Genomic DNA, 26,476 nt, shown 5'->3' on the forward strand with positions numbered 1-26,476 from the left:
TTTGAATATTACATGCGAAAACTTTCAAGTTCGGGAGCTTTTACTCCTGCTATCATATCATATTGTGAGTCAGAAAATCAGAATCTAACATGTTTCTATCATTTCAAGCCAATCGTTAGTCAAGTCACCTTTCCAGTGATATACAGGGTAACTAATTTCTGTGAGTCGACATTGGAACGTAGTAGGGCACACCGTCCCATCAACGCAGCCAAGCTTTTGTGCGGACACTGAGGGCAAATGTTGTTACACAGTGTCACGTTGCACAGTTCATGATACTTACAAACACTTATTTGGGGATATATAATCGGATATATTGGGTTTGAGTTTCATCGAAGAAATAATAAATGCTATAATGCTAAAATTGCCAATTGAATTAATTTTTGCTGATATGATTAGATGATTTTATTTTTGAATCAAAGAAACTAAAATACAAGTTTTAAATGTCACCATTATAGCTAAATGGTCTATACATAAACACGATGTCTATAATCTTGAAGATTTCAGATTCATGTCTATTTTGTTTGTGTTATACAGCAGTCCACTATTTACTTTTTAAAACACATTATTTAATAGTTTGTTGGAAATAGGACTAAAACTTTTTTAGTAACTTTATTAACTACATCTATTAATTACAACAGCTACAGATAGATTAACCATTGCCACATTGTGAAACACAGTAAACTTAATTCACAAACATACCCATAACTTTCACAGTGCGTACAGTATTTCAAATCTGAAAAATGGGAAGGAGAAATGTAATTGCCACTGATACAAAAAACCAGCAACGATAGCAGCGAACTTACGTCCATATGTACTTAATGTAAATAATGTAACTTTATTCGAAGAGAACCTATCAGAACCGCAACTTTTTGCAGAAGGTTATATCAATTGCAGAAGACGGCTTTGTCACCATGGGGCAGAGGTTAGGGCAGCGAATTCACTATCGGAGGATGGTGAGTTCGAGACCCGGTAGGTCCAGAGTAACGGACTCACTGTCAGAGGATTGTGAGTTCGAGACCCCAGCACGGTGTTGTCCCTGAGCAAGGCACTTTACTCCTCATTGCTCAATGCTATGTCTGTAGTCATTGCTCCATTGGGTAGTGGGTTGTGGGCACCTCATCCTGTAATGAATTGGGTTCGCCTGTTGGATGAGTGTCCTGTGAACTTTCAGCCAATAGGAACTAGTCTGACTACAAACTCTGTAAATTGTTTGTATACAAATGACCAAAGCTTGCTGTCACAGAATGTTGGACATGTGATGATATTACTGACGAAGAGATCAACATTCCCGGCTACCACAAACCAATACGTCAAGACAGACACTTCTCTCAAAAAAGGAAGAGGTGGGGTATTTTATCATATATTATAGACAGCTACGCAGCATCAGAAGTAATGTGCCCACCTGATATCCTATTTACTAACTCTGTATGATGTGAATTCAAGTTACAGCGCTGTAACAGATGCAACCAAATTTCTAGTTGGAGTTATCCACAGATCACTAAACAGAGATGAAAACAACAATGAAAGACTTTATAAGCTAATTGATTGGGAAGCAAAAAGGCATACGGTCATCGTCGGTGATTTCAACTATCCTGGCATAAGATGGTATACACTAGACTCTGACAGCAATGGAGAAAATTATTCGATATTGTACAAGACCAATTCTTGACGCAACATGTGAATTTCCCAACTCTAGGTGGAAATATACTTGATCTAATATTTGTAGTGAACAAGGGATGGTAGACAATGCTGTCTATAGGCCATTTAGGAACCGGTGACTGCAATTTGATTGATTTAATACTTAGTACTATGTTTAAAGTTGAGAAGCAACGATCAACTGGTATGATACTAGACGGGAAGAAAGCCAATTTTCTCAAGATGGATAGTATAATGTCAAAAGTCAAATGGGAAGATAAATGTACTGGAAAAAACAGCTAGAGAAACGTGGACAGAAACGTATAAAGTTAGTGAAGCCTGTATTCCAATGAAGCAGCGAGGAAGCAGTAGGCGACCTCCTGAATGACACAGAAAGTTTTGCTGACTGTCTGAAAGAAGAGAAAATTGTGGCAAACTTATAAACAGACAGCGGAACTTATTGATTACCATAAATATCATGATTAACAAAAGCAGACACTGATTTGTATTAGAGGCACATGAGCTGCATCTTTGGCATTATTTTCATGATTTTATATTTAGATCAAATTAGTTCATGTAAATGTTCCTATACTCAGAGATGTTTATTCAAGTACAATAATGTACTGAGTGGGACTGCGTAGAGTGGTTTCTTTAAGACAAATAATGAACGGATGCCGCACTCAAAAATGGCCGCCTCTATACAACTACATGATAAAAAGCGTAAATGGTGCATGTACACATTTGAATCATTACAAGTACAACATGGCACAACCCACTGAAAGAACGGGAAAGGGATTCACTCCACTTTGACAAAAAATCTCCATTTTGCACATAACATGGCAAGATTTTGAAAATGGTGGGGAATTTAAAATGAACAAAAACATGTTCAATTTCTTGTATGTCGAAAGCAAATATTGATGAGGCATAGTTAATGACTATATCATTCAATTTGCAGATTGCAATGGATATCTAAGGAAATTGGAGGTGCCTTGAGGTTGGACAAATTTTGCAAAGTTGCTGCTCATGGGCCTTTAAGAATGCCAGAATATAGTATGAAAAGAGAACAAGACAATGCATATGCATATGCAAGGTCAAAACAAAATACTAAAGATACTGTTGGCCTCTAAAAATAATAATAAATGAGTTACTCACAGACAATGAATATATGGCTAAAACTCTAACTGATTTCTTCGTCTCTGTGTTTACTGTGGAAGACACAACAAATACTTTCTTATCCTGTAGCTATGTATAGAGGTGAAGAGAAGGATCAACTTGTATCAAATGAAATTGAAGGGGAAACTTTTCTAAAGAAACTTCTGCAGTTAACAAGCTACAAAGCTCCTGGAACAGATAACGTTTCAACAAGGTTTCTCATTACAGTTTCCAAACAGCTAACAAACCACTCACAGTAATATACAACAAATCAATCAACACTGGAGATGTTCCTGCTGACTTGAGAAAAGCCAATGTGGCATCAATTTTCAAGAAAAGAAAGAAATCTGAACCAGAAATTACAGACCAATTAGCCTCACATCAGTCTGTGGAAAGATCCTGGAACAGACCAATTAGATCCTGGCATCAATCGTCACAGACACAATACTTCTCACATTCCTGGCCGCTGGGAGTGCGGGATCGACGGTGTGGGAAAAATCGATCCCACTCTCTCAGAAATCGTTCCACACTCTGCAGCAATATAACACGAGCTCTGATTGGATGATAAACAGTCTTTTTCGTTCCACGCGCAAAATGTAATCAAATGGCACGACAAGTAACACACAGACCGGAACTAAAGTAAGCGGGTCAGAGTTCAGTGGCAGACGACAGAGTCGTCACGATTTTGGATAACGTTGTACGTGCCCAATGTGAATTTAACGCTTTATTGGTCATGTGAGAAAAAGAATCTCACACACCAAGGACCTTGGATCAGATTTCTCACACTCGTTGGGGATATCTTGTCTCACACGAGCCGCAAAATATCCCCAACTAGTGTGAGAAATCTGATTCCAGATCCTTGGGGTGTGAGATTCTATTATTCTACACTTGGAATACACAGCTTAATACCTAACACTCAACATGGATTTCGTAAAGGAAGTTCCCGGATGGAGTGACACAATACTCTGATGAAGGTGCGTAGCAACCAGAAACCAGAAACCAGAAATGCACGCGATTGCCAATATTTGGGCACCGGGCCGGGGCGTGATACCTAAAAAATGCACGGATGTGAGGGCGCTTCCCCCATAGCTTTACACAGGTACGTGAACTTAGGTATATGATAATGGACTTTGCAAAGCATTTAACAAAGTACCACACACCAGATTGATTGAAACGATGGAGAATCATGGCATAAATGGAAATATTCTACGGTGGGCCAAAGCTTGGTTGACAAATAGAAAACAGCGAGTAGTCATAAATGGAGCATCATCTGAATGGAGAATACGTCACGAGTGGTGTCCCACAGCAGTTCCCTTTCTAATCTACATCTACGACATTGACGATGAAGTTAGTTCTGAACTCAAGAAATTTGCTGACAATACAAGATATATCGCCTTGTGATATTGCAGTGATCTTGAAATTGTACAAGCTGATTTGGACAAGCTAAAATGAAGTGAAGACTGGCAGATGTCTTTTAATGTATCAAAGTGTAAAACAATGCATATGGGCTACAACAACCCTATTTATGAATATTTAATGAACAACGTTTCATCGAGACTTACAACTGAAGAAAAGGATTTGGGCGTCTTACTTCATTCTACCTTAAACCGTCAAGCCAGTGTGTTAAGTCTGCAAAAAAGGCAAACAGAATGCTTGGTCTCATCATGGTCTCATCAAACGAACTCTGTCAATCATATAAAAAATGTCATTTTTCACCTTTACAAGCAACTTGTGAGACCACAGCTGGAATATGCAGTACAAGCTTGGTCGCCATGGCAACAAAAGGACATAACGTCTTGGAAAAAGTGCAACGCAGGGCAACGAAAAATAATACTTGAACGCCAACACAACAATTATGAAAACATACTTAAGCTTAAACGGCTTGGTTTAATATAACAACACCTATACAAAGAGGAATTCGCGGCGAAATGAATCAACTCTTAGACTATCTAAGGCCATGACCATTGTAATCTTATACTTGTGTTGGCAGCTGATTCGAGAACTGTACCAAACTTCATAAACCAACCGTTCGACGTAACATAAGGAAGTACTTTTACTCAGGAAGAGTTGTAGACACTTGGAATAAATTACCAGCCCATGTCATCTATGCAGAAAGTGTGAACTCTTTCAAGAGCAGCTACGACCGCCTACTATAAGCTTGAACTACCTCAGATAGATATCACTAGATTTTAGATATCGCCGTTTGCATTATTAAGGATATTATTCTGTAGGTACAGCAACAACCCGTCAAATTGTCGTTGTACTCAACAGTGTGGGCAAACGTTCTTATAAAAGATATCCAGATATCTTACTTACAAAAGATATCCAAAGATATCCTTTGGATATCTTTCCCTTACCCGAACTGAACTGAACTAGTCCATAACGCTGCCGGTGGTATATGCCATCACAGACGAATGTAGAAACAGTTTCTATATTTGTCTGTGATGCCATTATGCGGAGCCCCGTATCGATAACTCCGAAGTTCGATCACCTCTAAAGTCCGTTGAAACTAATCGATCGAATGCACGCTTTTCTCAAAACATTTCAAATATTCCCAGTTCGGATCCATAAAAGTAATGAATTGTTTCAAATCAACAACACCTCCGGATCAAACTTTCTTTAAAAAGAAATCTTCTATCTGTATCGTCACCATCCTCTTCTTGGCAGCCATCCTTTGCAAAGATGACCTCATAAGGTTAACCTGCTTTTTCATGTGAAGTTCTAACCAATAAAGGTGTCCGTAATTTGATAGGCAGGCCAGTGTGCGTCCGTCAGCCGACCACACGAGACAACACATTCAACTGAAAGGCTGCAATGTAGGTATTGAAATAGGGTCACGAAACTGTTAATCGACATTTACGTCAGCGCGATGGCGCTGCCACCGTGACAGGCCAGCTATAGATTGCTTTTGATAGTGAAAAGTGGGCGGGGAAAAATGCAATTTAACAGAATGTTACTTTTAACACTCCCAGCTTCTTAGGACAATACTCAGGCCTGGACAATACTGGTGGTATCCAAGACGTCAGTGTTGTGTAAAATCAACAAACGAACATTCTAGACTTTACCTTGCATGCGCCTCGTTGGTGTTGGTAGAGGCATAAACAAGCTGTTTTTTCTCGCAGGTTGCTTGTCGTATCGCAGAATATCGGCACTGTATGCCTAATTTATCTTCTCATGAACTTAGACTTTGTTTTTCAGTTCTTTCTGTGACAAATTTCAGTTATAGTAATGCTAGATGTAATATGGGGAGAAAGAGAGCTCGAGATAGTTGATATACGTGCGAGAGAATAAAACTGGATCGTTTTCCCGCGTACATTCGACTTCAAGCTGTATTGCTGCATTGTGCGCAATCGACAAACTATCGTATCATCTGTCGTCTAACCGACGTTTAGGTTCGAGACTAATACTACCACTTTTCGTTCATTTGTGTCTTGCACTCCACATTGTTGTCTATCCAGGAAACTTATTTTGGCGCGATAAATAATACTATACTTGTACAGTTGAATAAGTATTTGTATATTGGACATACTTAATAATCACATTGCCGTTTCATGTGCCCTTCTCAAATAAGCACTAGGCTAGAAGCAGATACCTAAAACATCTAGTGAGACCCAAATATTGAAGATTTCTGCGGAACTGAGAGAATGAATATTCGAAATTATTCAAAAGATGATTTTAGATTTCGCCGTTTGCATTATTAGGGATATTATTCTGTAGGCACAGCAACAACTCGTCAAATTGTCGTTGTACTCAAAAGTGTGGGCAAACTTATTTATAACTTGAATGCTGGTATAGTGACATGATGGTGTGTCATTAGCACGATTTCTTATTTGACGGCCATTTTCCTAAGCAGTATGTTGGGTTCACACAATATAGACAAGTGATCACGAAGTCGATGTTGTACTGGTATATAATCAATAAACGAACATTGAATTTCATTCCCCTCGTTGGTGTAGACATCGGCATGATTACAGGCTATTTTATAGAAATTAGGAAAATAAGGGAGAAAAAACAGCTGTACAATTTGTAACTGATCCCTGAAGAAAAGTGTGGCATACATTATAAAAGGGTATTCATTGTATGCATAACTAGTCTAGCTTGTGTGCACTGAAACACTGGAAGACTACGATTTCACAAGACCACTGTATAAATGACGCCACTGTACTCCCGCGTGCAGAGTTATTACTGGTGATATCCTGAGCTACCTTTTTATACCTCTTTCGTCACTGGAAGAGGATTCTAGAAGCATAGCTGGTGAGCCTATCAGAATAGAGTATAGAATGACCAATCACAACCATCATATCTGAGCCAAAGAGCCAATCAAAGAACATGTGCAGCGAGACACGTGACCATTTTGTAAACAAAATAGTATATAAGAACGAGTTGCACTCGTAACTGCGCAATTAAAGATTGCTGCAATACCAATGTATATACATTAACCTCAAGATTTGCAGTCCGGGTAACGTCCGTATTTGGTGAGTAGGCTGTTCTGCATTGCTATCATTGTCACTGAAACACGCGATGCGTCAAATTAGTAATTATGTCGCGATATAATGAAACGAGGTTTGCATGAGGTTTTGAGTAATTTAAAGCCAAAATAGCGAATTTCCTGCATTGTTCATGATTTTATTTTCAAACCAAAGTTGGTTCGTGTAGAAGTGCTAACTAAAGAACTATCACTGCTCGCAGATTTGGACCATGCCTACATGTTTTAACAGGTTACTAAAAATGGGTGCCGCACTCGTAAAACGGCGCCCAGCGGAAAAGTACAAAATGCAGTATTTCGTGCACACACAGATCGTGATCATTCAAAAAACAAACAAAATTGCCATTTACTTGAATGCACACCACAAGATGGCTGGCATTTAGTTGTCGAAATCTTTATTTTCTACGTCACGTTATTAGTTTTTTAAAATGGCGGGATAGCTAAAATGATGATAAAACTTTTCAATTTAATACCACTTTTGACACTGATGAGAGTGTTATACAATTTATCTGTCTTTAATGGGTTTTATCAAAAGTAACTCTTGGAAATCTGAGGACATTTTGAGGTCAGTTTATTACACATTCGAAGCTATTGTGGCTTTATAGGATTAAAGAGATCATTATGGTTGCAACATCCAGCTTGCATATATACCTCATGAGTTCATGAAAGCACCGATATGCCACCATAACTATGTACACACCATATAATGGGAAATGTATTCAAGATGTCTGTCTGCACTGTTATCGGAGATGAAAACCCAGTTATAAATAGATATGACATACTCGACAAAGTAAACACTAAATAAACGTAATTAGAGATTTGTTTGATTTCCAAATGATGATGTTTTCCATGTCATATAATATCAGAGTCGGCAGTAAAAGGAAAATTTATGAAATCGTTTTCGTTCTCTTCGCAAGTCGCTCGCAAAATTTAACAATTACTGTGTTCCACCCTTATACACAGTCCCTCTATATAGTATACCTTTCATGATTTAACAGACTACGTCAGAAAGTACCTCGACAAGTCTAAAGTGTGAAACGTATATACAAAGTGTCAGCGATTGAATACTTCAACTGAATATTTGGCGGGAACCCAGTTTATAGGAGATACTACAGGTAGGATATTCAAAAAATTTGTTCGTTCAACTTTGATATTTAATTTCTAAACATTTCTTTTGTATCAGGTTCAGATGCGAGTTTGTATTTGTGTCTACAAATCCCACACATAGATTTCCCATCTGTCATATAGTAATACAGTGGATAGGTAAACCTTCATATAGCAACGTACAACAATATCTCTTAATATGCGGTATGACTGTTAATTATTTATGTTGATTGAGTGAAACGTTTGTACAAATGACAGAGTAGGGAAAGACTCCTTTAAGGGACCCTCCTCAACCTTCACCTTTTTTGTGTAGGATGTACTACATTCTGAATTAATGCCTACTCCAAAACAAACCCTGCCCCTAATTCTCAAACCCTTTCAAGGTTACATTTGATGTGCTTCCTTCGAGAAAATCATCACGATTGCAGTGATATTTAGGTATGAGGTATTGCCAAAAGCAGCAGGGGAGAGGGATTGGACTTTTTATACCCCTCAAAAACACGCTCCAAGCACCATTTCAGGCGGGGATAAATGGACTCTCCCTGTGCCCCCCCCATCCCCCAACCCGCCAACATAACGACCCCACTGCATGCCCCCGCTCCCTGGGAGGAGGGGCCAATGGACTTTAAATACCCCCCCCCAAAATACCCTCCTGCAAGAAGTCATTGTCGTGTCCAAGGTAAACAATGCATCATAGTAACAACATCCATAAAGGGACACTTGTGTTTAACTGTTGGCTGGGATATCAGAGCATGTGTTCCTGTAAGAACCCAGTATGCAAGGTAAACAATTTATCATAGCAACGGCGTTCATACAGGAACGCTTGTTTGTAAATGTTGCCAGCAACTGCCTCGCGAGAGGCCTGGGTGTCCCTAGTGGCAGGCTCAGTGGCCACATCCAAATATCCTTCGTCCATACGTTCGCCCTGCAGAAAAAGAATGTCCTCAAGTCTGCAATCCGAGCAACCATCTCCTGGATCGAAGCAGACACCGGTGAGAAGGCCCTTCAGGCATGGCAGTGCATCTACGAAGCTAAGCCAGTGGGGGCCTTTGTGGTCAAGGTGGACGTCTCTGAGATTCCACTACATAAGCACCAAGCAGCCCTCCCAGCCTTCGAGTGGCACCTCCTGGCCGATGTCTATGGCCTCTACTCAATAGACTTCACGTATGATTTCTTTGGAACCCTCGACAGGCCCGCACTCATGGACTACCTATGCAAGGACAAGGACTTCCATTAACACGGTGCTCTAGCCTCTGCCTTTACAGTGGGTAGCACGTCTGCAATCCTGGACAACACAGTAAGCATTGGACGTCATGTCTGCTAGTAGATCACAAGAATGACTTTGACTCGATGGCTCACACCAAGCTCTACAACAAACCATGTCAAACTGCAGAGCAGGTGAGGTCCATGAACCCTTTGGCTGCAACCTGGATTCGTTGATTGTCCAAACAAGCAACTCAGCCTCACCTTTCTCCACCCAAAGGTGCAGGCATGGAGCTGTACCCATATCAAGGTGTCGCTCTATGCATGCTGCGGACAGGACCTTTCCACTGGCACCGCCACTGAGATTGTGCAGGAGGTGCTGGCACGTGTTTCACCAAAAATATAAGATATAAGATCTAAAATATAAGATCTCCTAACACGCACAGCCATATCTGCTTGAGAGTGGAGGGCCACCAAGTGTCACAACCATAGGAAGAGGAAACACGGTCTACCCTCTCTGCAAAGTCCCAGAAATTGCTGCAAAATAAGCAGTCTCTATGCTGTTGACCAGCAGCCATGAGAACATCCCCTAGGGATTCAGGGTGAGGCCCTTGCCGAAGACTGGCACTGCAAAACAGAAGTAGAATACCGCCAACAGAAGGAACAACAATATTAATGCCATCATAGCCAAGAGCCAGACAGTTGGCGAAGCTGGCAGGCACACGAGAGTTTGTGAGGCTGTTGCAGCAGATGCACGATGAGGTTGTTGGCATGATGCTGGGGGGGGGGCAGAGAAAGTGTCAGACATACCAGTGTGTGCAGATGGAGGGTCCTGGGCTACGGAACTGCGCCGAAGCCAGTAAACAAAACGCCTAAACCCCACAACCCAAGAGTGCTTGTTCGGTCTTCCAACGAAGTTGGCAAAAAAGAAGATTGGTGCACCATCGCCTCTGCGTAGGAAAAGCCTCACAACGTGCAACACTATAAGAAGAAGCTAAAGAACTCTTGAATTGCCCCGGGGTGAATACCTCTGCCATCGTTTGCCTCGATGTACTTCAGTGGCAACCACAGAACCATTCTCTTCCTGGTCCCCGTCAACGAGGATGGAGAAGCCTTAACAGACGAGGAGACACCACTATGTACGGGGTCTTTCTCGAGAAAAAAATCAAACTCGCTCTTGGTGGGTTCGAACGGTCGGTCAGCGATCAGCACACAAAAACCTGCTGAACGGCAGTACTTTGGATAAATAGCGAGACATCCTTGAGCGGGTAGGTGCAAAAAAGTATATGAAGGTAAACCGGTAAGGAGAAGAAAGCCGGATTCGCTGAATAACTTTGCTAGGCACGCCGAAGTTTGGGACTTGACGTAAAAAGCCAAATTACTGCCGAAATTCAGCGTTTTTGGGCCCAAGTCGTATCCCTCCCTACCTCAGCGACTCGATTGCTTCCAAAAATGCCAGTCTTTTATTCACTTCTCGTAAATAACCATCGATGTCAGCAACTCTCTCGCTAGCCCTGCGTACGATGCTGTGTGTTAGCTAAAAGACGGCATTTTTGGAAGCGATCGAGTAGCTGAGGTAGGCAGGGATACGACTTGGGCCCAAGAATGCTGAATTTCGGCAGTAATTTGGCTTTTTACGTCAAGTCCCAAAATGGATTAGAAGTCACCGACCCTACGTACGGGTCTTTGCAGGGCTGTGGTGAGCGGGGCGATTAGCTGTAGCGGAACACACAGCATCGTACGCAGGGCTATAGGTCACCTTGTTTGTGGAAGTCCTTGTCCTTGCATATAAAGTAGTCTTGCGTGCAGTCTATCGAGTAGAGGCCATAGCCATAGCCAGGGGGGTGCAGCTTGAAGGATGGGAGGGTCAACTGGAGCTTGTCCAGCTGAATCTTGGAGACGTACACCTTGGCCACAAATGCCCCTCGGGCTCGGCTTAGTAGTGGCACTGCCGTGCCTGGAGCTGGAGGGCCTGCTTGCTGGTGTCTGCTTCAATCTGGGAGATGGTTGCCCGGATTGCAGACTTTGGGACGTTCTTTTTCAACAGGGCAAGGGTGTGGACAAGGGATATTGGGATGTGGCAGCAGAGTCCGCTATCAGAGGACACCCCCAGGCCTCTCGCACAGCATTGGCCAGCCGTCGACAATGCTTAGCATGGTCAATTTTCCCCAGTCATGCATAGGAGCCCGCATTTGTGGAACACGCTATCCTTGCTACACAGGTAGCCAGAGGCTATAGCCCTGCGTACGATGCTGTGTGTTCACGGCGTTATACGGCCTCCAGGTGGTAGGCCGTATATAACACCGGCGAGACAGCATCGTACGCAGGGCAGGGCTAGCCAGAGGCATGCACATCGACAACAAATGGGGGAGCTGCTCTAGGGGGTACAGATGGGTAAATCCACAATAGCCGCCAGGTATTTGACCTTGGCGATATCCGGCATCAGGTTGGTATCCTTGATATTCTCTGCAGGCCCATGGCAGTGAAGGTAGCCATGTTTTCCATACTTGCCTAAGGGTGGGAAAGCATACATATTTCTAGCTCTGCATGGCAGGGCTGTGTGTTACCAGCGTTATACGGCCTCCCACCACATGGGAGGCCGTACGCCGGTAACACACAGCCCTGCCATGCAGAGCTAACATATTTCTAGCCAACCTTTCTGTTGTACAAAGTTGCGAATATATATAGCCAAGATTTAGCCGACTTTTCTTCAGTACAGAGTTTTAATAATATGTAGGCCGAGATACCCTATTTTGCAAGTTCTAAATAAATTGTAGTTTCCTAGGAGGAGGTGACCTACACCAATAGTTGTCGAAACTTGGGGGTTTCCTAACTATTTTGGCACTCTAGTAAGCTGACGGATACGGACAGCGTTCTTGCAGGAAAACACGATCTGAGAGCCCGGGCTGGCGAGCTGGGTGGTGGGCCTTCCCTGGGGCTTTCCATATGCATGCATGGGCTATTTTCCGAAAGTGTTCCTGCATGAACGCTGTTGTTTTGATGCATTTATCTACCTTTGATACTGCGTTCTTGCAGGAACACATGCCCTGAAAGCCCAACCAACATTTACCCACAAGTGTTCATGTATGAACACGCCATTGCTGTGGTGAGTGGTTACCTTGGATACTGCGTTCTTGCAGGAACACAAGCTCTGAAAGCCCAGCTAACATTTACACACAAGTGTTCCTGTATGAACACCATTGCTTAGGTGCATTGTGTACTTGGATACTGTGTTCTTGCAGGAACACATCCTCTGAGAGCCTGGGCTGGAGAGGGTTGTGGGCCTGGGCTCTCCATGTGTTTGCTGCGAATCCGTAGCCTTTGCCACTCGGGTAGCTTGGTCATTGGAGTGCCCAACTCCCAAAAGAACATGTCAAGGAGTGGCAGGGCTCGTTTTCGCAGCAATCGATGTGTTTGCATGGACACTTTTACTAAAGTGGTGCTGGGAGCCTTTTTTCGGGTATTAAAAATCCAACCCCCCCCCCTGTATGAGACAGGGGCGGAGGGGTTAGGGGAGTGGGAAGTTATGTTGGCAGTGGGGGGGGGGCGTGCAGAGAGGGTGAGAGTCCATCTACTCCCGCCGGAAATGGTGCTGGGAGCTTCTTTTTTAACCTTTCACCACTATGGTTTGTCCCTAATCCATTGTTTTCTATGGTAAAGTTGGACCTGTATACAGGGAACTGGGGGTGAAAGGGTTAAAGGGTTATAAAAAGTCGATTTCCCCCCCCCCCCTGCTGCTCAAGAGAGATCAATAGAATCTCACCCCCCAGGACCTGGGATCAGATTTCTCACACTAGTTGAGGATATTTTGTCTCACATTCGCCTGCGGCTCAAGTGAAACAATAAATTCCCAACGCGTGTGCGAACAATCTGATCCCAGGTCCTTGGTGTGTGAGATTCTTTTTCCCACATGACCACAAAATGCGTTAAATTCACACTGGAAAAATTGAAAGTTTAACTGTATCAGTGACCCCCGGGCAGCGACCATCCTACTTCATGGCCATCTATAGCATTCCGCCGATGTCACTGATGCGAACTCTGTGGCAAGGCCCATTTCTGCTACGGACGAGATATCTAACAGGAAAAAAAATTGGCTACATGTGCCAAGTGGCCTATGTTCACCAATTCGGCCCTCTTCTGTGAGTCTGTACTGTCGCCAACGAAGCACAACATTATCTAGTCTCGCATGCCAGACCTCGAACTTGCATGCGGACAGAGACAAATAGTATAGAAAGACTGGAAACGCTGCATGCCTTTTGTTCCATGGTCATCTCAGAAGACTATTGGCTTTTCATAATAAAATGAATTTCAAAGGTGTTAAACTTTTTGGAGGCTTTGTTTGTGGTTGATAATGATTATGCGAAAAATGCGACGAGATGGCATCGTACTGCCAGTCGCGTAGCAACCATAGTTACTTTGTGAGCTCTCAGGCCAGAAACACTGCTTCACGTCAATCAAAACATAACACGGCAGCAGTTTCATAAACATGTCCTTCCTTGACGCACGTGTAAAAGATGGTATGACTGACCGTAAACCATTGAGTAAAACCAGACAGTATCGATAAAAGACTTTCAAATTTGGTTCAAACACACTCATTATATATTCATAAAAATATGAGAGGAATTTTTAAAATGGTAAAACTCACTTTCCTGAAGCTCAAAACACTCCCGTTTTCGCCAGCACGTCAATTCCGCTCAGCACCACACGACAACAACAACACAAACTTTGCCGAACATACTTTCGCTTAACAATTGGCGAAAATCCGAAAATTACCGAAGGATGCATGGTCGGCACTCTTCGGAAAAGAGAGACGAGAGCAACCTGCGGCGAGGCGAGGCGAACATGGATGGGTTCCGTAACCGTTTCACGCCTTAAACAATACCCGTTGCAACTCTGTTTATGTTTCTCTGTGATGCGGAGCGAGCGGCGGAGGTGCGAGTAACCGCAGGTTATACGAGGTCAGGCTAGAACCAACTGCTCAGGCATGTGATGACGTCAAAAGTGGGCTGTCTTTCCTATGCTAATAAGTATAACGTTGGACCACCGCATACAGACGACCAAAATTTCACTGTATGTGCTCGCCATGTTTCATATACCCATGCCGAAAAAACACTTCAGTTAAAATCTACGGCAAGAATTTATTTGTGAGGCCACTTACCACCAGCTCATCGGCAGTCGAATTGGGCCAAAAGTCTGGGCTTCGTTGGAACGGAGCAAAGGGAAAAAGTAAACTCCTTGGAGGATGATGTCGACGATCGACAAATCGCCATCCAAATCGCAAGCATTGAAGCAACGCCTGGAGCAATCACAAGGGACCGTTCAGTTTTTACGGCCTGGGGGGCCGGCAAAATCTTGTTGCCAGTGTTCAAAAAAATATGTAGACCCCCCTGCATTTGTCAAAAAAAGATGACCCCCCCTTTGTCAGACAAAAAAATTTGATGACCCTCCCCCCCCCCCCTGCTGAAAAATAACCAAAACCCATATGTCAAATTCACCCACACAGTTTGGATTTGATCTCCGGTACGCGGCGCACTTTATTTGTGTAGCAGAGATGCCAGTGCACAAACTTCTCAGCCACATCCATTGAAACGTCTGTTAATTAGGACGACTGTAAGGCAATTTTTAACTTCATTTCCATAGACAACTATGTCCATGGACATTGTATAAAGTAAACTTTATTGGAGTGGATCGCCAAAGGCAGCCCTCCGGTTAAGAGGGTCATGGGCCATTACGTAAAGTCAACTCTATTCTAGTGGGCCACCAAAGGTGGCCCGCCAGTAAAGAGGGTCGATCATGGCCATTGCATAAAGCACAGAGTTATATAGACAGAGTAGCAACACTTGCATGCCTTTTGTTCCATGGTCGTCTCGGTAGACTATTGGCTTTTCATATTAAAATGAGCTCCAAAGGTGTTAAATGTTTTGGAGGCTTTGTATGTGGTTGATGATTACACGAGATTATGCGAAAAATACGACGAGATGGCATCGTACTGCCAGTCGCGTAGCAACCATAGTTACTTTGTGAGCTCTCAGGCCAGAAACACTGCTTCACGCCAATCAAAACATAACACGGCAGCAGTTTCATAAACATGTCCTTCCTTGACGCACGTGTAAAAGAGGGTACGACTGACCGTAAACCATTGAGTAAAACCAGACAGTATCGATAAAAGACTTTCAAATTTGGTTCAAACACACTCATTATATATTCATAAAAATATGAGAGGAATATTTAAAATGGTAAAACTCACTTTCCTGAAGCTCAAAACACTCCCGTTTTCGCCAGCACGTCAATTCTGCTCAGCACCACACGACAACAACAACACAAACTTTGCCGAACATACTTTCGCTTAACAATTGGCGAAAATCCGAAAACTACCGAAGGATTCATGGTCGGCACTCTTCGGAAAAGAGAGGCGAGAGCAACCTGAGGCGAGGCGAACATGGATGGGTTACGTAACCGCTTCACGCCTTAAACAATACCCGTTGCCACTCTATCTATCTTTCTCTATGCATGAAGTAAACTTTACTGGGCAGGGCCGCTGAAGGCGTCCGGCCGTTAAGATGGTCATGGGATATTACATAAAGTCAATTTATTGTAATGGGCCGCCGGAGGCGGCTCGCCGGTACAGAGGGTCGTTCATGGCCATTGCATGAAGTAAACCTAATTAAAGCGGGCCGCCATAGGTGTCTGCCCGTTAAGAGGGTCATGGGTAATACATAAAGTATATTTATTGTAGTGTAAAGAGGGTCGATCATGGCCATGGCATATTAAAGTGACTTTATTGTTGGTATTATGTTTTTGAAAATGTGTGACCCCCCCCCCCCTTTCCTACCAGTGAAAAAGCGATGACCCCTTCGCGGATTCCAAAATTACGATACCCCCCCCCCCTGGATTTTGCCGCCCCCCCCCCTGACCGTAAAAACTCAACGATCCCTAAAACGAGAGATTCGTCATATCATGTCGGCAAATTCACGAAAACGTCGTTTCCTTTCAGATAATCTGCCATCTTAGCTACCTCCTGCTTCGGTGTCAGGCTGTCCATCACCACTTTCTTCAATGGAATTGAGCGTTTTTGCACATTTTTTCATTTCATCACGGTTGCTTGGGATAGAGTAACCATGATTTCATGAAGTCGTACTGAGGTACTAGGTCAACGTAGGGCAATTAAACATTTCTGGATGAATGACACAATCGTTCAGTCGAGTTCAAAAGGCTTTTTTTAGACGCTCCGCCTACAATATGAATAAGCAAAGTGTGCTCTTTCATCTTGCCGATTTTTGAACCATTCTATTGAGCAGTAATAGCACGTTGGTTCTAGCCAGACCTCGTAACCTGTGGTTATTCGCACCTCGTGGCTTTGCCGCTCGCACCACAGTCGCCTGGTGGGCTGTTCAGTTTTGGGACTATTCGCCCCATAGACGAGTGTACTTCGCCCCATAGATGAGTGTACAGAAGCAAGTTCTTGCTTCTGTACACTCGTCTATGGGGCGAATAGTCCCAAACCTGAACAGCCCACCAGGCGACTGTGCTCGCACCGCACGCAGGTTCGAGGTCTGGCATGCCAGTATGGTTCCCTGACCCATTTTCCCCGGTAGAGGGCGTGGGAAATGGGTTAGGGAACCAGACTTCTGGCATGCGAGACTAGTTTCAAATACGCTAGATGCTGACGCGCCTGGGTAATCAATAAGGCATTTAAGGAAGGATGGTAGGAGTACAGAATTTCATTTAATGATGAATACGCATTTTATGTAAAGCATGCTTTTCTGGGAGTAAAAATGCGGAAACGCTGAGTTGTATAATGTGAAAGCGTTTCCAAACGACAGAATTCACTTTAAAGACGTCGAGAAGTTCACAGAAATATATGAAAACATTTTTTCATGTTACTCCTAGATCGTCAAATAATGGGGAAAATTGGAAGAAGATTAAATCAAGGCCATGGACGACGAGGTAATTATTTAAAGATTCATTGAAGGTGTAGAAGAACACGAACTGACCTGCATTGACGCCAAGACAACTAGTTGTCTAAGTTTATGGGCGCGTAGCTGAACACGAGAGGGGATACATTTTAATTGACTTCACTTCAATAACCATTTTGACATTAACCATACCGTATTCAGGATGTTCATTTGAAGCTGGCAGCTGGAGAAATTGTACGACTGGCAAACATATAATGAATGGATTAAAAACAATACTGACTTTGACTGATGGTCCTCTAAGATCGTATGACACAAGAAACTTAAGGTCGCAGATTTTCCATTCCTGCATATTCTATGGTCTTCAATGTCTGACACACTGAGAACTGTTTTTTACAAAATGTATTGTCATTGTTTGGTTGTTGAATATTGTGACTTAAACACTGATCATGCCAAAAATGTAATAAAATATCACTGTTCAGTGTCATTTTCAAACAGTTTTACCGAGTGCAAAATAAATTGAAACACCTTTCCTCAAAAATTTCGATGCGAGAGGGGGACTCCCCTTGCTCTTACCTCTTGGGGTGTTCTAACAGTTTTACTTAGTAAAAAAAAACGAATTAAAAACACCTCTCGGATTTCACCAGACTGCACCATTGCACACATCAATTCTCAAAAATTTTCCACGCAAGATAGGAAACACCCCCTCCGACAGTTTTCCCTTAAGCCTCTCGCGTGTTCTCCCCTGTACTTTCAAATTCTGCCCAGTCGAATATCCCAGTGAAAACTCTCTCATGATACTCATCAATACTGGTTATAGCGTGAGCTTTTATATCTGTATTTTGTTGTGACTTTGAATTTCATTTTGTTGGTTTCACTTTTTTTCAATTGTCATGAGATAGATAACCGAGATTAGCCTACACCAGGATTTGAAAGATCTATTGCTATATTTTTGTAAATTTTACAAATAATTGTATTGATATTTAACATTTCTAAGTGCTGGTCAGTCAAAATTACTGTTTTAGAGACGGGGTACTCAAATGAAAAAAACAAATTCATCATGGTTGGCATGGGGTACTCAAATTTTTGGAGTTTCCGATGAAATTCCTCCGACTCCCTGGTCGTAAATAATGACGGCTCCCTTAGTACTATATAGTTAGAACGTTGCCGGGACACTGATAAAAATTAATCGAAAGTTCAGTCGCCGTGTACAGTTACTACCGCCACTTCAAGTCGTTAGTGGAGTTTGTTGAGTTCTCTTGTAAAATGCTTAACCTTTCACCCCATTTTCCTCTGTCTAGGTCCAACTCTACCATAGAAAACGATTGATTACGATTCAATCAATGGTGGTGAATAAGTTATGGGATTAGTCAATAGAAACCAGATACAGAACAAATACTGAAAAATTATATCAAAAGTTACAGCTAGTTGTCCCTTTGAACCAACACTTCACTACCAATTGTGTTTCTTGCAGACTTGTTCCGTTATGAAGTCAAGGAATGGATGAAATATTTATTGGTCGTTTCTCTCCAGTCGATGATATATCTTTACTGATTCCTTATTGTCATAACATTATTTTGTTTGATTTGTTAAAAATACAGTCATTTGCTGCCTGTTTTGCTTTGCAAAAAATATGGAGGAACAATATATTTTGTCCGATCTTTTTTTAGAAATAAGTTACTAACAACTTGACACACAGTGTATCATTGTGTCGGCTATGATGATTTTTAGTGAAATATTTTCCTTTTACATAATTAACACACGCGCATTATAAATTTGAGACTAGAATGACCATACGTCTTTGTTTTAATTTAAACAGGTGGTGATCTTTTCCCAGGGCTTCCTTCAAATAAAGGTCAAAACATGGAATTCCAGGCTTTAAAAAGAGAAGGGAGATGGTATTTATCCCGTACAATGTACTGAAAATAATGGGCCAACGACATAGAGTTCATGAATGGTCGCTACCATTTTTGTTGTTTGAAATGGCAAAGAAAATGGCGATGACTATAAAAATACGAACCGCTATATATCCATAATGGACAAATTGAAATTGTAAAACTCTTTACAAATATGTCGTAGGTAGTACAGGGAAAAAGCTATGTAAATTGAGAACTATTTAGTTAGAATATGTATATTGGGATATGTTAATTATCAAGGATAAACCTTGTACTCATTATATAACATATGCCATAATTATGTTGTGTTTATTAACTTGAGAATCCGTTACCTTCAGAAAAATGACAATTGATTCGAAACTTTGTAACAAAAGGCAAGGGGGACGGAACATTCCTGCCACCACCGTCTTCTTCCGTCTGATACTAATATTAGACTGTGAGTTACAATTAAGACGACATCATCGATTTTTATCCGATATTATCCGATAAAACAGCATGCCAGGCATGTACCAGAACCCCCTTCTAATTTTAGACGCTAAATTAAGTTGGACACGATATTTAAGCAATAAAGCACACCGTCGGCGATGGTATACCACGAGATTTTGACTAGTTCACGACATATATGCATGAGCGATAGCGAGTGCATGTATGAAGTGAACTGGTCAAAATCGAGTGGTATACCGTCGCTGGGTGTGATTTATTGCTATTATATCGTAACAGTATATTGAAATTCTGGCGTGGAACGTCAAAAACGGATTTTTGCTCAAGCCGAGAGCTCACGCGTATGCCAACCGTGGTATATCGTGAATAAACCACGGTTCTTTTCGCGTCTCGACCAATCACATCGCTGTAGTTGCTCCATCAATATACTGGTATGATATAATATCAGATAATGCTTATAGTGCTCGGAGTCATCAATCCTTTGTACAAATGCCAATTTTACGGGGATATCTTTCATTTTGTATTTTTAAGATTGTTTTGGTAATTTTATACCTACTGGAACTAAGAGTATATAATGTGGTGATTTAGTAAGCATTTGATATGGTAAACTGTATTTGGTGTTGAAATGGGGTAAAAAATCATTAGAAAACATAGCTGAGGTGATTTTAGCAGGTTTGGTTTCCAACAAATATATTCCAAAATTTTTTCAATGTTTAAGAGTATCAAGTTTGTAAATAGTTGACACACTTCCTGCCATCTGGTCATTGTATATCTCATGCAAAGATGGTCAATACAAAGGGGTGGACCATTTGATATCCTAGGGGGGTCCTGGCAGATTTTTAAAAAAAATCCAATCAGATGTCAATAAAAATCAGCCAGAGAAGGTTTGACAAAAAGAAAAGGCGGGGGGAGTGGGAAAAAATAATGATAAAAAGATAATGTACCTCATCAATCTTCCAGACACCCCCCCCCCCGATATCAAATGGTCCACCCCGATGTCTTTTTTCGCGCATTTAACCGTGCAGTGTATATCAGTTTAAGATGTCAAGTTAGGTAAGGATTTGAAAGGAATAGTCAAGTTCACCACAGATAAATTGCTTAACTTTATCTGTTGTGTCATCATCCTTGTGTAATTGGTTAAGTTTTTAAGTTGTTCCAAATGTGGATGCACCGGTTGTTCTGGAAGAAACAATGTTTACTTTTCCCAGTAGGGTTTCTGAGTGATGATTGTATGTTGAAATCTCCCCATGTATCTGGTGTATGGGCAGAATGTAAACATTTGTTGCATGTTATGTGTTTCAGTCTCTGTCAAATATTGTTCATGAAAAATCAAGAACGGTTTGCTGTGTGCTTGTAAAAGATAAGCATATTTGCAAATACATAAAATAAACTGCCTTGCAGATTGATTGTCTCAAAAGTTATCACAGTAACAAAGTAGAAAAGGAAAAGAAACTAGTCAAATTGCTGTAACATATTCACCCTGAGTGCCTGTTTGCCTATATTTAACCATTTTATCATTACATTCAGCTGTTTGTCATATCTTTATCACTCTCCATGGGTCAAGGCACACTTGAGGGCCAATGTCATCACTCTGTGCCAATCTGTGTATGTCAGTCTATCTGTATGTATGTATGTATGTCAATGTTTCATACAATTGTTGGCTTGTTTTGATAACTAAATGGGAGCGAACAGTGACATTGTCACTATTTTTTTCAATTTCTGTAATTCGACACTTTATGTTTATCTCGGTATTTATCGAGCTCTTTCACTTTAAATTTTTCAAGATTTTTAATTCATATCATTGCATTTGTCTTATCTTTCATTTTGTATTCTCCTACTCAGAATCTTAACCTGAGCCATTTTACTCTTTCTATGTGTTCAGATCGCAATCGACCTTTCCCCTTCATTGTATGAATTCTTATGTACATTATTATTGTGTGAATTCTTGTTTCCTTTAATTTTTTGGGAATAAACATTATTACGATAAACATTACTAGATGTTGAATGCAGCCCTGAACAATATTGACAGGAACTACTAATTTCTGTACGAGCCCAATAATTGCCGCATCACTTTCTAGTCTATGTGTTGTATCACTTTCCACCTCTGTGCTGAATAATGATTAATGATCGGATATGGCTGAGAATTATTAAACGTTCTGCTTTTCACTTTTTATGTGAAAAATATCCAGAAAATGTCCCTCGTTGTTTGGGTCAGGCAGTATCTTCTTCATAACTAGAGAGCCTCCCGGGGGACTCATGTTGAACGCGAACAACAGCAAAAGTGTCCATTCTGAAGACATCTAAGCTTATCTCTCCAAAAACTTCCATATAGTATTCTCCGATATCATATTGTTTCATGACATGAAACTGAGAATATTACTTCCGGTTACGCGGAATGATTACACTTGTATTAAATTTACAGTCATAAAATCTGACAAGAAATTAAAAAGTTGGAAATGTATCATCTTTCAAATTTAGTGTATATATGTCTGTAAGGGCAATCTCAAGTCTTATCTTTACATAATCATTTCCTGTGGGCGAAGTGTGTCTTGTAGGTACTTAAGTTTCTTGAATATTGCTGCCTGTTTAATTTAGTGTTGACGTCTTATGCAGTACACTATCACCTGCTTGGGATGGAGTACATGAGATGCCTTACATATATGTATTGTTACAGTTTATTATATTTGGATTATTTTTTATATTTATGATTCAATTTCTATAGTTTACAGATGACAGAACTCTATAACAAATACATATATTGATAATATTATTTACCCCAATGGATTATTTTAATCGTTTAAAAATTCGCACAAAAATATAAAAAGAGAGTTCTTAGGGGCCCTTTTGTGATAAAGAACAATGTACATCTCCGGTTCATGATACACTAACCCATCTGATGACAAACTTTTATCTTCACAAAATGTGCACGATGTTCGACAGTTTGCTATTTTTGAGAAAAGCTATTAGAATGCTAGAAGAAAGTGTATCAAATTTAATTCGTCAATGTATTTTCGATCATATTCATGTGTCTCAAATCAGTTTGTCATCGACCATCTAAGATCTTCCTTATTTCAATTACATTTCACAGCATTATAGACTGAGGTCTTTTACAGAAATAAACGAATAATCAACTATATCAAGTACTTTTCATTACCTTAAAATTCACAAAGAGAGAGAGAGAGAGAGAGAGAGAGAGAGAGAGAGAGAGAGAGAGAGAGAGAGAGAGAGAGGTAATCATCTAGAGACAGCGCCCTCAATTGACGCATTTAATTTTCAGTCGGATTGTGACGTTTGACAAGTAATTTTTATCAAGATTTATAGCGGAACAAAATTGAAATTGTTTTTATGTTCATAGAATTATACGATAGACAGATCTTGAACAGAAATAAACGAAAAATGAGCCATATCACTAACTTGGTCTTACCTTACGTTGCGTTCACAAAGGCGGTGAGGGAGTTGGAGGAATTCGGGGGCGGGGTCAAAAATTTGGTGGTAGTAGAGGGGGGACTTCAAAGTTTTGCTCTACCTGTAGGGGAGACCTGAAAATGTTTTGTTTCCTTTACTTTTTACATTTTCCTATGCCAAGGTTTGGTAGGTAATTTAACGGAGAATGATTAAATTTTAATGTCATCAATTTGTTCTGATATTAGCAATAATAAAACAAAATATAGAACAATTTCGTCACATTTCATTACTTTTGTCCCTAAAAAATCTAAACGTGATTTTCCGGAAAAAACAAACATGTGGGCCTAGTAACGGGACAGAAGCTGCAACTGTTGATGTTTTTCATCAATATTTCTATGCAATATATCAAATAGTTTCTTCCTCTCTCCCTACAGCATGCTGAAACACACAATATTTAGTTTGTCGACAAAGCCTGTATATATAAATACATATTGGTAGATAATTGAGTTAGAGTCCAGACTGAAAGTCATTTGATTGTCAATGTTACAATGCACAGTACACATATACATAGGCTGTATTTGTAAGCTTACTGGACAGTTAAACATGCTGTTAGAACAAGAACGCAGTTGTATAAACTGAACAAAAATATTGTCAAAATTTTCGTTAATACAGCTTCCCTGCTACTACAGTGTCAGTGTCACTGTCACGGCAGTGACAGAGATAGCTCGGTCTCTGATGTAGTTGAAGAAAAGTTTGGGTCAAATGACGCTCATGACAGCGAAATATACTTGTACATTAAGTCAGACCAGAGAGCATGAGCAACACATGATATGGAAGACCACGAGGCTTTTACAGTATCAGGAATTTTTTATGTCTGGCATATGAGAATAATCAAATATTAAAGAAAAAAGACGGGGTCAATATGCTTGATTTTCTAAAATTTCACATTCTCATCGTAAAATAACACAAAATCAAAATTTTTAGTAGTAAAGACTCTAATTCAAATGAAAAAATGTGCGACTACATGGATTTATTTATATTTTATCAAATTTGCCATTATTACACCTAAACTTAGATTAAAACGTTTATTTCATTATGATGGAATATTTTAACTTTCTAGTATTGTCAATTTTGAGCAGCATCTAAGTCATCCATGTCTTGTACTTTTGAAAAATATTTTTTTTTGGTTAATCACTTGTCAGGTTTTCACAATTTGGCAAAATGTGGCCAGGAATTCAAAATTTACATACTCTCTGATGATTTCCATTTTGTGTGCTCATCAAAAGGTGTCATTGACCTGGCCAGCAGTTGGATTAACTCTAATCGAGTTAAATGGATAAGTCCAAAAAGTCCACTGATGCGTTTAAAATGAACTAAGTTAAGAACTTGCCTCGGGAATATGGCTCTACAAACTGCTAATAACAAGTCGTGTCAAATATCTGCGAGCAGAACTGCCCAATACATGTTCACTTTTCGTGCATCCCTAATAAATATGCGGCTATATGATAATTAGGGGAGTTGAAAATTTTGATCATATAGATAGGGACTTGAAATTGTTTATTGGATTTAGGAGGGGATCTGAAAAAAATAAGATTTCAATCGCGATTCTTCCCACCCCCTCACCGTTATTTATGAGTGCATCGTTACAATTCAGAGAGAGAGAGAGAGAGAGAGAGGAGAGAGAGAGAGAGAGAGAGAGAGAGAGAGCGGACCGCGTCTAGACAGCGCCCTCAATTGACGAACATAATTTTCAATGGGTTTATGACGGCGGAGAAGCAACATTTATCAAGGATTATCTGACACAGTACTTTCTTATCACCTTAACCTCATTAGGTGTCTAAGTACTGCTCTTAGTGTCCCATGTGTTTCTTACGAAAGAACGGACGACAAACATAGTAATAATAACATAACCACCCCATGTTAATGGATAGGCATGGATGTTCGTGTGAAACTTATAAACATTCAGTCGACTATAACTTATGAATAATTAGTCGACTCGCGTCTCACTAGTATCACAGCCGATGTTCAACTTTCAATGGGTTCTAATTTAAAAAGCAGACAAGTGATATAAAATCATCAGGATGCATGTCAGTCCATTCTTAAAAAAACAGATTATTTTAATCGGGTATAAACTACACTAATAAACTTGTCTAGGGGTAAATTGAGAATGAGAAAGCTGAAGGAAAGACAAACGTGCTGATAATTAATCACACTCTAACTGTGCAGGAAAATGTTCCGATATTTTCGTGTTTAATACAGTACATATCTGTTCTACGGTTATCTCAGATCTTCGAATATAGATTTCACTATTATTCAACACTTTACAGGCAAAGTGCCGGTATGATGGACAGATCTCTGGATGTGACCCTGACGCTGGGAGATTTTTGCCAAACATGATATTATTACATTTTTTGTTTATATTGTCGTTACCATTATTATTATTATTATTATTATTATTATTATTATTATTATTATTGTTACAAGTTTAGGGGCTATAAGTATTACATAGAAATCTAATAACAGTTCATTGAAGCTTGGGAAATTCTGAAAAAAAGGTGTTCGAATGCAGGCCCATCGTGGCACAGCGACTGTGGAGAGTCTATGCCAGTGTATTTGCTGCAAATATACCTTCACGCATGCGCACTCGTTTGCCAGTGTAGTCTGCCAATATGAGCATGCGCAATTTAGTTTACCTGCGCGTGAATGTGTAGTCTGTACACTACGTCTCGTGCTATAATCTTGTCGTTGAGCTTTGTATGTTGACAGAAACTGGAATTACTGCACAGAATACTTTTCAGGACATCACAAGTGAGTCCCTAAGGTAACAAGTAGGACGTTTGGGAAATCCTTTCAGAAAGTTTACGACGCCTGTGGCCATTTTGTGGAGTATAAGCTTTTACGTACCTGGAGCCACAGGCGCTTGGCACATTGCTGGGATAATAATCGTATTTAATATGTAGAATGTCTATATACGACTTGATTATTCAATAAAAGAATCACCAAACGTGATATTAGTGTAGGCCTACAGGCCTACATGTTGACTGGGGCGAATGGCTATGGCTGCCTGGCTCGGGCCCGGCGAACGCACTGCATAATCATCAATGTGTAGAATGTCTACATGAATTGATTATTTAATAAAGAATAACGGTACGTGATATTACTCTGTACATGTCGGCTAGCTTAACCGAGCGGCTGCAGAGCTATGCAGGGCTTGGCCCGGCTTGGGCCCGTTGTCCACCGCT

The 26,476-nt window shown here is 40.8% G+C and overlaps 1 long non-coding RNA gene across 1 annotated transcript; it reads left to right on the forward strand.

The window, feature by feature from the left end:
• The first annotated feature begins 7,186 nt into the window (after positions 1-7,186).
• LOC139120255 (uncharacterized) lies at positions 7,187-21,822 on the forward strand. The gene is made up of 4 exons (XR_011549063.1): positions 7,187-7,262; positions 8,272-8,388; positions 17,471-17,527; positions 19,313-21,822. It is a non-coding gene; the product is annotated as an uncharacterized lncRNA (long non-coding RNA).
• Positions 21,823-26,476: the final 4,654 nt, after the last annotated feature.

Source organism: Ptychodera flava, chromosome 20 (assembly GCF_041260155.1).
Source record: "Ptychodera flava strain L36383 chromosome 20, AS_Pfla_20210202, whole genome shotgun sequence".
NCBI classification, from domain to species: Eukaryota; Metazoa; Hemichordata; class Enteropneusta; family Ptychoderidae; genus Ptychodera; species Ptychodera flava.